Source organism: Schistocerca americana, chromosome X (genome assembly GCF_021461395.2).
Source record: "Schistocerca americana isolate TAMUIC-IGC-003095 chromosome X, iqSchAmer2.1, whole genome shotgun sequence".
Classification (NCBI taxonomy): Eukaryota; Metazoa; Arthropoda; class Insecta; order Orthoptera; family Acrididae; genus Schistocerca; species Schistocerca americana.
This window is the reverse complement of record NC_060130.1, coordinates 346,873,803-346,888,023: the sequence shown is the minus strand read 5'-3', so window position 1 is coordinate 346,888,023 and position 14,221 is coordinate 346,873,803. Positions and strand designations below refer to the sequence as shown.

The following is a 14,221-nucleotide window of genomic DNA, read 5'->3' as shown; positions in this document are numbered from 1 at the left end:
TAAAATTAATGTGACATGTGAATCTTAAGCTGAAAGTGATGCTGATGATCCCCCTGCCATATCCATGTTTACTGTTGGACGTTGCTGCCTCCCCAGTGCATTCAGTTCTTCCTCTTAAATATCATCATTCATGCCTTTTGTGGCCACTGCCCTTTCATGATGTTGAAGCACCTTCAGTTTACTAACAACAAATTTTTTAAAACATAATCAAGGATGAGTAGAGTGTGTATGGTAACAATTAAAATGGCAACTGTTGCCTGTTTTTGACTAAAAGTATAACCAGTGAATTATACTTTCAATCAAAGGAAAATAATTTGGTTACTGCCTTGACAACACTGTTTGTTTAGCATTCCCTAAAAGTTTCATGCAGAGCCTCAGTTTTTTAAGTTATCCTTCCCTGTCTACCATTCATTCAGCCAAGGTAGCAGAGTCTGCAAAAATATTGGGGTGCTATGCCTATAGAGCCATTGCTGCCTGTATGTTTCCACTGTCCGCATTAACTATGCATGTTTATATAAGAAATGATCACTAAAGACACACTGCATTAGTACTGACTTTCTAAATTTGTTCATGAGTCGGATATGATTATGAAACGTACACAGTACTAATCTCCTGTAAATTTCCCCTTTCACAAAAATGCACCAAAATTTCTCAACATGAAAGCTGCACTAGGCAATATGTACCATATCTACAATGGTTTATCCCAGAGCACTAGGGTACTAGCAAACGTGATAGCCATACTTTGATGGTGTGGCTACTGTGGCTGCTCCATAAAGGGGCTTGCACACGCTCAGTATTTATTGAAAATACTGGTTTGCCCAACCTTCACTATATCAAAGCGACATACACTATCAGTGATACTGTCACTCTGCAATGCAATTTTACAAGGTTAAGATGTCAAACACCCAAAAGATAGCATGCAGTGCAACTACATTAACTATAGCTGGTGAAATTAAAAGCAAGGATGGTAACATTAAGAGTGCAATGTGAACAGTGTTAAATACGGAGGAGAAAGCAGACAGGTTGAAAGAGCACACTGAAGGCCTCTATGAAGGGGAGGACTTGCCTAAGACAGAATAGAAGAAGAAACAGGAATCAACAGGGAAGACACTGGGGATCCAGTACTAAAGTCAGAATTTAAAAGAGCTTTGGAAGACTTAAGATCAAATAAGGCAGGAGGTATAGATAACATTCCAATGGAATTTCTAAAATTATTCATGGAGGTGGCAACAAAACAACTATTCATACAGACATGCAGAATGTCCGAGATGAGCAATATACTGTAAGACTTACGGAAAAATCATCCACACAATTCCAAAGATTGCAAGAGCCGACAAGTGCGAGAGTTATCACACAATGAGCTTAACAGCGAGTACGTCCAAGTTGCTGACAATAATACACAGAAGAATGGAAAAGGAAATTGACGATCTGTTAAATGTTGACCAGTTTGGCTTTAGGAACGGTTAAGGCACCAGAGAGGCAGTTTTGATGTTGCAGTCGATAATGGAAGCAAGACCGAAGAAAAATCGAGACATATTCATAGGCTTTGTTGACATGGAGAAAGCACTGGACGATGTAAAATGGTGCAAGATGTTCAAAATTCTGAGAAAAATTGGGTTAAGTTATAGGGAAACACACACAAACCTAGAGGGAAACACAAGAGCGGAAGACCGAGAATGCTTGGATTGAAAAGGGTGTAAGACAGGGACTTAGCCTCTCACCCCGTATACACATTGAAGAAGCCATAACTGCAACAGATTATATATATATATATATATATACACACACACACACACACACACACACACACACACACACACACACACACACACACACACACACACACACAAAAATTAAATAAAACAAATGTTCAAGAGAGATTAAAATTCAAGGGGAAGGGATATCAATGACGACATTCACTGATGCCGTTGCTAGCCTCTGCGAAAGTGAAGAAGAATTACAGCATCTGTTGAATGGAATGAACCTTCTAATGAGTACACAATATTGGTTGAGAGCAAATCAAAGGAAGGCTATAGTTGAATCAATGAATGATGGTGGGCCGTGCAGGTCCGCACAGTGTAGAGGTACAAACGGGGACTGCAGCGTTGCCAGTTGCAAACAACAGCTCGGGTATGCACATAGAGCTCTAGACGCCAAACAGTTCTTAAACTTGTGTTTACGGGGTAGCGGGCAGCAGAGAAAGTTATTTGGTGAATTTTTATTCAGTTTGTTGCGATTTGTCTGAGACTTAAGCTCCTACTACCTCATGACTACCACTATGAGATAGTCAGATCAACAGGAATGAGACATGAAATGTCGTCTGGCACAGCAAGTTGAGATGCTTCATCCTGAGCATTTATGTACAAGGAAGCACGAATGCTTGTGTCCAATGACAAAATTCAAGTTTACAGATAGTTATTTCCATAAACCACCAAAAAATTGCTGATGTGCAGCGCTTACCTACTTCCAACATGGACACAATCTATCACAAACTACATGTTATATAACATTCTGACTGAAATAATACACATTTTGCTTTTTTAAAGCAGCTCCACTAAAACAGTTGATAAAGTATACGAAGTCAGTTGTGGACTCTTAAAAACATAAAGGCTAAAATTTGTAGTGTGTTAGTGAAGTTCAATGTGCCAAAAAATGAGCTTATTTGAGTGTGTGTCATACACCAACAGCAATTATTTGCTAAAATATAGATTTGTCAAGACAAATGTTAAATATGATTTTACAACTGCTGTGATGTACAAAACTACAACAGATAATCAAGTGGCAGTACAGAAGCCAAAATACTGTCCACTGAAGATGCTTCAAAATAAAGCCAAATGTAGCTGGTATAAATAAGACTTATTACAATTGCAAAAGAAGAATATACCTCAATTTTACTGTCAAAACTGCAACTCACCTTCAGTTGCTTTTAGTCACTGCAGTCATGTCAGTGTCTGACTCATCTCATCTTAGAGTGATGACGATGGGGTCAAACAGATTATCAATTAAAATTTCAGTGTCCATGTCCTACTCCTGTAGCTGTTCTGCATTCCAAACACATTTGGCCCATGCTGAAGGTGTTATGCTGTCTAGTGCTTCATGCGAAAGCCTCTCTGTGTCAGCAATTTTAAATGTTGTGTTTCATGCTGTGAAATACCCTTTTTCACTTGGGCCCCATGAGCTCTATCACATTGTATTGGCAATGTTGTTGTGGCAAGTGCAAAACTGTACGTCCATTTTCCTGTGTAATACAATTTATTTCATACACTTTCACATAAGAATTATGAAGCTCTACAAGATTTAACAGTTCAGTCCGAGTCTGACGGGCAGTGTGCGAAATTATCTTACTTTCAAGCCACAGCATATCGGCTTTTTTTTGTACTTGTTGTACAAGCCTTGTCAACAACAACTGAGTGACAACTCGTGTTGTCCATAACAATCGCTGAGTTTCCAGGCAAGTAAGGAATAATCTGTTTCCTAAACCATAATGTAAACGTCTTCGAGTTCATTTCAGAATGATTTTCACTTGGGTTGCCCTTTTTTGCCTGGAACACTAATTTTCTTTCTGTAATGAATCCGGAAGCCGAACCAGTGTGAAGCACAATTATTCATCAACAACTGGCACTTAAAAACCACCCAAACCATCAATCCGTTTCCAACACGCTTTCCTTGTAGGATTCTGGTTTACCCATGTTTCGTTCAAGTAAAAAAGTTCTGATTGCCATATTTTCTATTTCAAGAATGCTTATCAAAAACTGTGCCCTTTAAGCAGAGATATCAGAATGTTCCATTAAAAACTTTCTTCGTAATTTGTATTTACATATTTGAACCCAATGCACTGAGGTAACACTATCTTTGAAATTTATAGTTTCATGAATTTTCAACATAACTCTTTTAACAGTAGGAAAATTGCTTGTCGTGTACATATTTAGCACAACTTGTCTAATACCATCTTTGTCCAAATCGTCAAAATTCGTGACAGGCTTCTCACAACTGTGATGTTTCCCTGGCGACCTGAAAACTGGGCTTCCACTCCTCTGGACAGATAAATTACTTTCTCTGGCAATCCACTGAACAGTTCTCAAGCTGACATGACTCGTTTCTACAGTGCATTCCTGATATCTGGGAACATCTGTGACAGGTCCACTGTTTGATGCTTCGTGCTTCAAGAAATTATCTCTCTCACTCGCTTATAGAGAATTTGTCGCTTACCACCACCATCAAGCATGACAAATCCCAACAAACTGAATAAAAGGTCACTGAATAACTGCCACAACCAGGTTTAACACTTGCAATGGCCAAGACATTCACAGCAGTGCACTGAGAAAACTGCTGAATGTTCATTGGGTGTCGGAGGATGACTAGAACAGTGAGTAATTTATCATAATTGGTGATCATTAAGTTGATGAAGAGAAGCAATTCGGTTACCTACGCAATAAAAATTTGGTTTTGCACTTCATGTTGTTATTTGCTGGTTATTATTATCTTTGTGATAGCTAGTTAGACTATGTATTTATTCAACTTTTTTAAAGATCTTGATATGAAGGTAGAGTCAACACTTCCTTTAATGCAACCACATTGTCCTCTGTAAATGATGGGACGTTTACAAAAAGAAATATTCTCATATTTATGGGTTACCATTTTATTCATCTTATCATTGATGAGGTTACCATTTTATTGGTTAACACCACTTTTTTAATAATACACTATCCATACAAAAATATTTTTGTAATAGAATGAAGACAATCGCAACAGAACTGACCCTAGGAATAAAGACGTCATATTGAAAACATCAATAAAAAGAAAAAAGCTAGTAACAAACAACAACAACAACAACAGAACAAACTTGCAAGGAGTAGTGAGAAATTTAGTTGGAGCTTCCTGTAAATGTTCTAAAAAGATTGGGCAGAAGCTTATACAGAGTATGAACAAGTCATTCTGAAGTCCCCAAAAGGCTTCAATAGACAAAATGCTTATTTGTTTGGTTCCATGCAGCTAGAACCAATGCCACCTAGAGAGAAGGCCTATGCAGTGAGCAGCTCGTCTGCCAAGAGTAGTCATACAAGTTCCGTCCAACCAAGAGCAGCTTCTGCTGGCAGGCACTTCTAGAAACACTTTTCTCTGGCTACATATTATATTTCTAGTGTCGTACATCCTATCTCAGCAAAATTTCTCTAATATCAATTATTTCACATGCTAATACATTGGAACTTACCTGTTTTTACACTACAAGTCCAAAACTTGTAACGGGATTGATGGCTTCATTAGGCCAATAATATGTTCTTAACTACACACAAATTAGCAGTTTTAATAATAAAAACATGAAGATCTTTCCATGTGAACTCCATCAACACAAAATTTAATTTAACATTGATGATTCGGAATTTTGCATATCTCATTTTATTCTAACAAAATTATGAAAAATCCAAAATTTAATATTTTTTGTGCTTTTTATTTTAGAGTTAATTTTTAAAATGATCAAAATTCTGCCATTTTTGTCTTGCTTTCAAACCTTAAAAAGGCCACAACCCCAAAACCATTTGACTTACAGACCAATTTGTACCACTTTATCTTAAAGATGTGTGCTACTTTACTAGATTCACAAAAATGCTGAATTCTTCCAAACCAATTTTTTTAATCCTTAAAATTTCAAAATTAGAGTTTCTTTAAAATTGTTACTTACACACTATTTTTAATGTATGCACCAAATCTCATGATGGTATGCCAGTGGGAACATATTGAAATAAATTTTATTTTACTGCAATTTGCTTTGCCAACTGTATTACAACTTTTGCACACTGGTTCATGGGAGTTACGTTAAAATGAAATAAACAAGTTACTTGTGGTAGCAGTTTTTGCAGAGGCTGTATATAAATTGCAGTAGTTTAAAAGAAAAAGGCCTTTTGCAAGCTGCACATTAAGTGTTTTTTATTTAACTCGTGCACACAGACCCAATTTGCCTTATTTACAAGGTGTCTTCAGCGGGTGTCAGATCAGCTTCTAAAGCTGTTTGGCTTAAAAATTGTAACTACCAACAGAAAATAAATACTATGGAATAAATAATAATAAAACAAAACCATTCAATTTTATTGACACAATAATGAGCTTCAGGAGAAATCAATTGTTGAAAGAAAATTAACAAAGGACTAGAAGAAGAAAGGGGAGCAGGTTGCAGCAATGCAACACATGTAATGCACAAGTCAAGCATACATACAGCAGCCTTTTAAAAATAGTAGTAGTGGCATTTTCCACAGCATGAAATAAGATTCAGTACATTCTGAAGGCTCCAGCACTAAACTTCACTGGTAGGCATTACTGTGTTTGAATAATGGTTATTTAAAAAGTGTTGCTTTAAACTAAGAAATTTTAAATTTTTGTATCTCTTATCTGTTTCATCTTTTTGATAATTATGATTTATCCTTCTATGATTTCTTAAGAAGACAAACTGTGGATAAAAAAGTGGTCAAAATTTTGTTGTAATCCCTTAGAAAGAAACTTACACTGCATAAGTAAATGTCGTGGAAATGTAACTCATGGACGGTTAATCTGAACTTGCGTATTTAAGAAAGACTTCATGTAGAGTGAAATAATCTAATGAAAGAAAATCTGAACTACTGATAATTGTAAGCAAAAAATCTTATGGAATGGTACAACTGATTTGAAGCATGTCTAATGGCCCTGAGTTTGTGGATGCTGAAGAAGGCTTGTATTTGTTGAAATTGTCTGCCTTCATTACAGAAATCCTCAGTAATAAAGAAATGTATCATCTCAAAAAATAATGTAAATATAAAGCTGACAAAATAACATTGTAATTAAGTGAAACCTTCTTTCAGGAAAAAACTGGTGAAAACCAGGAAATACTTGGCTGTGATGATACACAAACACAAATGATTGACAAGTTTAAACACAACTAGTAAAAATCAAAAATTCTCAGTGTTGACTTTCCTACATAACTCATACAGAAAAAGAGTCTGGAGTAAGCAACTGCAGGGTATGGAAAAAAAAAAAAAAAAAAAATAGTGGAAGAAAAGGGTTAACTCTTTACTTTTGACCCTAAATCTGGACATTCTTTGTTTGGTAAAACTGTTCTGTTAGTGAAAGAGTTTCATTGTAATGATAATACTAGCAGGTGAATGGCTGACTAACATGATTACATTTCTATGGGAAAAGATGATGATAGCAAGCCTATGTATGTTCAAAACAGATTATATGTATTTTCAAAACAGATTATATGTATTTTCAAAACAGATTATATGTATGTTCAAAACAGATTATATGTATGTTCAAAACAGATTAATTTAAGGAAACTCACGAGAAGTATACAATCTTTTCAGATCAAATTGCATTCTCAAACTTTGCTGTATTAAGGCCAAAAAATTGTATTATAGCTGGAGCTAGTGGGATACTCACTGTTTGCATTTGTTTCAAATCATCAAAATGGAAATTAATGATAACTGGAGCAAATTTGAACATGATGCACAAAAAATTTATGAAAATCTACGGTTTCAAGAACCAGACCAATGGTTGATTTCACATGCACAGACCAATTAATCAGTCTTCTTTTTTAAGTAATGGCTTTATTAATCACAATAGTTCAGAGAAATACAGGGTACTAATGAATAAAAATATTCTTACAACTTGTGTGTACAATATGTATTCAATCTGCATAAATTCAGCATGCTGTTTACAATTAAAGTTCAATTCAGCCTTCACTTACTTCTGTTGAATATTTTTTTCTTTCTAGGGACAGCATCCTTCACAATGTGTTGATATTTCTTTTTGGTGAAATGATTAAGAAATACAATGGTTGAAATCCATATTACTTTTTTGCAATGAGCACTGTGACTATCACATTCTCTTTCCCAGAGCAGTTCATTCATTAAAACTGAATTCCAAGCCAGGTGGGAATCCAGTTCTCTTTGGTTTGGTATTTTAAGGAACTCAGCTTCAAATTTATGACACAATTTCATAACAGTCAGGTAAGTAGTGACAACCACACTGATAATTTGAGAGCAAGGAATGAGTAGTTCTCCTCTACTTATATTCTGTATTAGGGAATACATTTCTTGATCATCTAAAATGTTAGATAACACCAGAATATCTTTACAAAACTCACATTTTGTATTTTTCAAAACAGAGTAGCAACAATACCCTGCTGTATATGTAAGAACAGGCAAATCTTCACTGGAATTTTCAGTAACTTCTGATGGATTGACTACTATTTCATCATATATGGAAGGAATCTCAATGTTAGTATTTGGGCCATCTGAGAAAATATCATGTATGGACTGTATACTTATTTCTCCAAAAACAGTTGATTTTAAATTTAGCCTAATTACAGACTGCAAGCAAAGCTTCTTACATTGTACTGACCTCCACATAACTGCCTATACTTTCCAAATCTCTCTTCGAGCAAATCAGTTTGAAATTTTCCAGGTACAAAGTAGGAAAACTGCAACTCATTAATATCATATTCAGACAATTTTATAAAGGCCGGTGTTGTCTGAATTAATGTTGAACATGTTTCTTTTGTTAGTGAGCCCTCAGGATATCGGATGTTTATTTTTTCCCCATCTGCTTAGTCATTCTAACATTCCTGTAAGACATGCATACTACTTGGGGTCACCTATTGTACATTGTTTTAAAGGGCTCACGAATTCGTCGTTTAACCTATTACCTTTAAATGGTGTTTTCACATTAGCTATTTTCCACCATTTGATAAACAAACTAATGTAATTTGCTGTTTCCACACAGTGATCTAAGGAGTGTTTTCGACCCAGTGAAGGGCATTAGCTGTGACATCACTGAAAATTTGCAGAGCTAGTTTAGCATTTTGTTTTTCAAAGTTATTTGGTCTCATAGCTTTCAAAGTCAGACCATAACAATATTTTGCCAGTTTTTCATGTTCAAAGTCATATAGCCTCAGTAAGGTATCAAAACAGGCATAATGTATGCAAGAATAATTTTTTTGAAATGTGGGATAAATCACACAGGAATTATTTTTTTGCTTTAACCAGTTGTGCCAAATGCACTTCATAATGTATACAGAGTCAATTACAAAAAACAATGATCTGATTGAATCTTTAGGATGGTTATATACATAAGAGACTGGAAAGGTAATTGAAAATGATGACATTGCCCTTCTATTAATAGAATTATTATCTGAAATTACAGACAGTACTTTGAGTCCTGTATCTTCAAGACCCAATATAATTCTTTTGATCCATTGATGCAAATTATCACCTGTTAATTTCTTGACTGGTAAAATATGAACATCTTTAAAGTTACTCACAAGGGAACTTCCCTATCACACCCCCCTCAGATTTAGTTATAAGTTGGCACAGTGGATAAGCCTTGAAAAACTGAAAACAGATCAATCGAGAAAACAGGAAGAAGTTGTGTGGAACTATGAAAAAAAATAAGCAAAATATACAAACTGAGTAGTCCATGCACAAAATAGGCAACATCAAGGATAGTGTGAGCTCAGGAGTGCCGTGGTCCCGTGGTTAGCATGAGCAGCTGCGGAACGAGAGGTCCTTGGTTCAAGTCTTCCCTCGAGTGAAAAGTTTACTTTCTTTATTTTTGCAAAGTTATGATCTGTCCATTCATTCATTGACGTCTCTGTTCACTGTAATAAGTTTAGTGTCTGTGTTTTGCGACCGCACCGCAAAACCGTGCGATTAGTAGACGAAAGGACGTGCCTCTCCAATGGGAACCGAAAACATTTGATTGCCAGGTCATAGGTCAACCGATTCCTCCACAGTAAAACACGTCTGATATATTCTATATGACACTGGTGACGGCATGTGTGTCACATGACAGGAATATGTTGTCGACCCACCTAACTTGTACACTTGGCGAATGGGTAAAAAGATTCTTCTACCTTGCCCGATTTAGGTTTTCTTGTGGATGTGATAATCACTCCCAAAAAAGTGATGAAAACATAAGAGTTTGTCACAAAAACTGCAACAAATGAATGCAACAGTTTCACAGTCACACAGTTTTCCCTGTGCTCTGTCAAAACATATGTTTTTAATGTTTTCAAATTTTTCCGTGTGTAAACTGTCAAATCCTGCATATGTCCAAGCAAATTCAAACATGTCCTGGAATTTTGGAGAGCGAAGTTAATTATGTATGAGTGCCTGAACTTTGATAATTGACACACAATCACGTAAACAATACTGCTCTGTGTACCTGTGCAGCTTCGCAAAATCATAGAATCTCTTCACAAAGTAATTCACTTGCTGAAAACCAAACACATTTAACGGTTGCACAAGAGGTGCACAACCTGGAGGAATGGTAATCACGTCTACTCCCACACTAAAATGCCTGATCCATCTGTCCTGTATAGCTGTCAAGGAGTAAGGCAAAATCTTTGTCCACGTAAGGAGCAATCACACGTTCGTTAAAGTCTTTCACTAGTCTTTTCTCCATTTTCCCGATGCACTGCAATTCACAATTACATTCGGCGTTTGCGCAAGTACCCTATTCACCTGTTGCTGAATTTGCGGTCAAACATAAATAAAATGTAGGTAAAAGAAATCCTGCTTTGTTCAGAGCATATTGTATGGTATAACTATGTGAAGTGGCGTGCAGCTGGTCTACAGTACATTCCGTGTCGCCTTCTCCAACTAACGATAACGTGCGGGTCGATTTCATTTCATAGTTAAAACCGGACTGATCTGCGTTGATAATATATGTGTCATCATACTGTTGGAATCTGATGTTAGTTTCTGTAACAAAAGTCTTGGAACACTCTAAAAGTTCTTACAGTTTATTCGTGTAATTCTTGCTTACATATTTCGTAATCTTCCTGCACGTAATTTTGTATTTTCTTTTGAACGTGACAAGCCAATGAAATGAAGCCTTGAAGTCCAGGCCGATTTGTTTTGCGTAATGCAATCCCCAAATCTGTAGGTCTGTATCATGCAGTGCACTTAATTCATTTCTGGCTTTAATAAATTGTTGGTATACATGGTTTTCTAGTTCACTGAACTTCTGTCTTCGGGTTCCACCTCATTCCACGACTTCTTTGCAATATTTAATTGTGCTTTTTTCCTCCATCCCTTTAAATTTCTTAAATTTATTTGTTACTTCACTCCATAATCTATATTTGCCTTTTTTAATTGGTTTGGACAGTAACCTGTATTGGAGCATTTCCTTCATGTAACCCAAAGAAACACCATCAGATTGAAGTCACAGTATTTCCTCTTCGTGTTCTTCGTACGGATCGTCAACAATCTCATCATCTGGTACATACAGCCCCGCAGCAATCAGCAAGGTATCGTCATCACCACACGTACTGTTTATCAACAAATGTAGGAAATAATCATACAAATGTTTGACAATCGTTCAATCACTTAAGGAACTTTCCGATTCCTTACAACTCGGAAAATATTCATTGACCTTGTTATTGAAGTCGCGAACTATATTTGCTGGATTCATATTGCCCATGGAATACATCTCACGTATTTAATGCACTCTCATCCAAAGTAGCGAACAGTCAACTACCAGCCAGGGAGCCTCGTTAGCAGGAACACTCTGTCTTCCGTACGCTGTAGTCGATTGACGTCGTGTGTTTCGAAGTTTGTTTAGATGTAGCGCCTCCATACTACGGCGCAGTTACCTTGCATTGGACAGACGGACGGACAGATAATAATTGTCTGAAAATAAAAAATTAAACTTTTCACTCGAGGGAAGACTTGAACCAAGGACCCCTCGTTCCGCAGCTGCTCATGCTAACCACGGGACCACAGCGCTCCTGAGCTCACACTATCCTTGATGTTGCCTATCTTGCGCATGGACTACTCAGTTTGTATACGTTGCTTATTTTTTTCATAGTTCCACACAACTTCTTCCTGTTTTCTCGATTGATCTGTGTTCAGTTTTTCAAGGCCTATCCACTGTGCTAACTTATAACTAATAACTAAATCTGAGGGGGGGGGGGGGGGGGGGGGGGGTGCGATGGGAGGTTCGTTTGTCAGTATACTGCTGATCATGAAAACATATGCTGAATTTGCTGTCAGGCATTCACCATTAACCATACCAACAACACTTCCTCCTTTATAGTCAAAATATTCTTTTAGATGTATCTCATCTATTAAAAGGTTGACATGATATTCATGTGATTCATGAAATTTAAATTTACCTCTTGTATATGATAAAAAATTATTTTCATATTGCTCTTTCTGGGAGCCTATGTTAATACTAGAACACACTCTTTGAATTGTTGATGGATGAGGGCCTACAAAAAAACCATAATCTCTATTAAACCTATAAGCACATGGGGAAATACTGTAAGATAAACACGAAAATATCATGAATGATGGAGTGTATGAAATTTTCTTTGATGATAGTAATTTCAAATGTTCAATTATAAAGTGTATGTTTTTGCTCTTTTCATACTCAGATAAATTAAGTGTCTGCAGAATGTCACATACATAACTCAAAATTTGTTCAATAATATTAGGAACATTAATCTGCATGTCAGCTTCTTCCACACAGTCTAACACACTACCTAATTCAAGAATGCTTGAAACCCTTGTTAAAACTTTGTTGCCATTTAGTCCTATTTTGTTTTCTGCTTGTTCAGGACAAATACGGATACATCAAGGCCTTCACTAACAAGAACAGAATATTTTATCACAGGAGAAGGAACTGTCTGAATTTTTGCAAACAATACAGATGTAGGTTTTGTAATGATACTACAGAAATCAGATAGTGTTAACATTGACAGTTTTGCCTTTAACTCATACAGTGATCCAATGGACTGAGCTGTTAAATATATTTCCCTTTCCTTCAGACTATCCTGAACAGCTGCCTGAATATTTTGCTCTTCAAGTTTCTGTCTCTTTACCTCAGGGCCAATTCTGTAGCTTGGAGGTTTGCTCAAATAGTGAGGGCAGCTCGGAAAAACTGAAGAACTGCTGTTGAAAGCAAACTTGGTCTTGCAAGGGTGCGAGGAACGTCTCCATTTCTTCTGACATCTTGAGATGATGTTATAATTTCATGAGGGTGAAAATGCTGTTCACACACCTACAACCAATAATCCACATGACAATGCAGGACCAATTACAATGATCTTAGTAAAGGAACTAATATTACTGAGGGACTAAATTAAAATAAGCTTTCATATTTGTAAATGCTGAATATTACATTTTATAACTATTTCTGGCAGATATTTAGGAACTATTAGTTGAGTTATCTTTGACCTCAGTGTCTCACCATTCATATAAGGCTACCTGTTCTTTCCCGAATCATGCTATTAAAAAAGATGGTTGAAATCCTCATTACTTTTTGCAAATATCTTGAGCACTGTGAGAACAACATTCTTTTTCTAGAGCAGTTCATTCATTAAAAATAACCCAAAAAATATTTAACATGGGAAATAATAAATTGACCTATCCTAGCAAGTAGTACCGCATGTCTTAACCATCAGAACCTCATCAGAGAAATGTATAAGCCTGACAAAGCCAGAGATATATTGGTCTTGGCAATGACAAAGAACATCAGAATATAGTACAAAAGACACACTAAAATTTAATAAAAAAACTAGGCCCAGTTCCTTGTTGTAGCAAAAATGAGCTAATTTTGTTACATGTAAATGTACAATCCTTAAGTAGTATAGTTACTTAATTCCAGTACTGGCTGGATGAAATTAAGTGCAGCAATTTCTGTGTGACTGAACATTGGATTAAAAGTACAGAAATAAACTTGTTTGTACCATTTACTTATTCAGTGACACCAAGTTATGTTTTTGAAGCATTTGCTGCGGAATTTCACACTCTCAAACTTTTTATTTCATCTATTTACCAAATGCCAGCTACTGATGAAGAAACATTCACAAGAAGGTTCTCCACTTTAATTCTAATGACTGCAAAATATAATCATTACAAAATTTTTGTGAATGGAGATATTAACCTAGAAATAAAAAGTAAAGAGAAAATGTTATTTGCTGAATGTGGTAAGCTCAATGAATTTATGTTGCTGAAATAAAAAACCAACCAGGATGGAAGCATGGCTTGACAATTAGCAATGATCAGAAATAAGCAGAATGCGATACCATCAAATTAGGAATATATGACATGATGGCATATGGCTTGAAGATGGAAAACTGTCTACTGATAATTTCAAGATGTTAACTAAATCCAGAATTCTCAATGAAGAGGACACTGAAAGAATGAGAAATGATTTCAAACTAATTGAATGGTCCATTATACTGACC

The 14,221-nt window shown here is 36.1% G+C and overlaps 1 long non-coding RNA gene across 2 annotated transcripts in view; it reads right to left on the bottom strand.

The window, feature by feature from the left end:
* The window catches only part of LOC124555687, a 53,854-nt gene that overhangs the window by 27,152 nt on the left and 12,481 nt on the right, over positions 1 to 14,221 (bottom strand). Inside the window, exon 3 of one of the 2 annotated variants that reach the window (XR_006968578.1) lies at positions 12,055 to 13,032. The exons of the other annotated variant lie outside the window; for it this stretch is intronic. This is a non-coding gene — a long non-coding RNA (uncharacterized LOC124555687). Of the gene's footprint in view, positions 1 to 12,054; positions 13,033 to 14,221 lie in introns of those variants that run through there. 2 annotated transcript variants of the gene reach the window in all.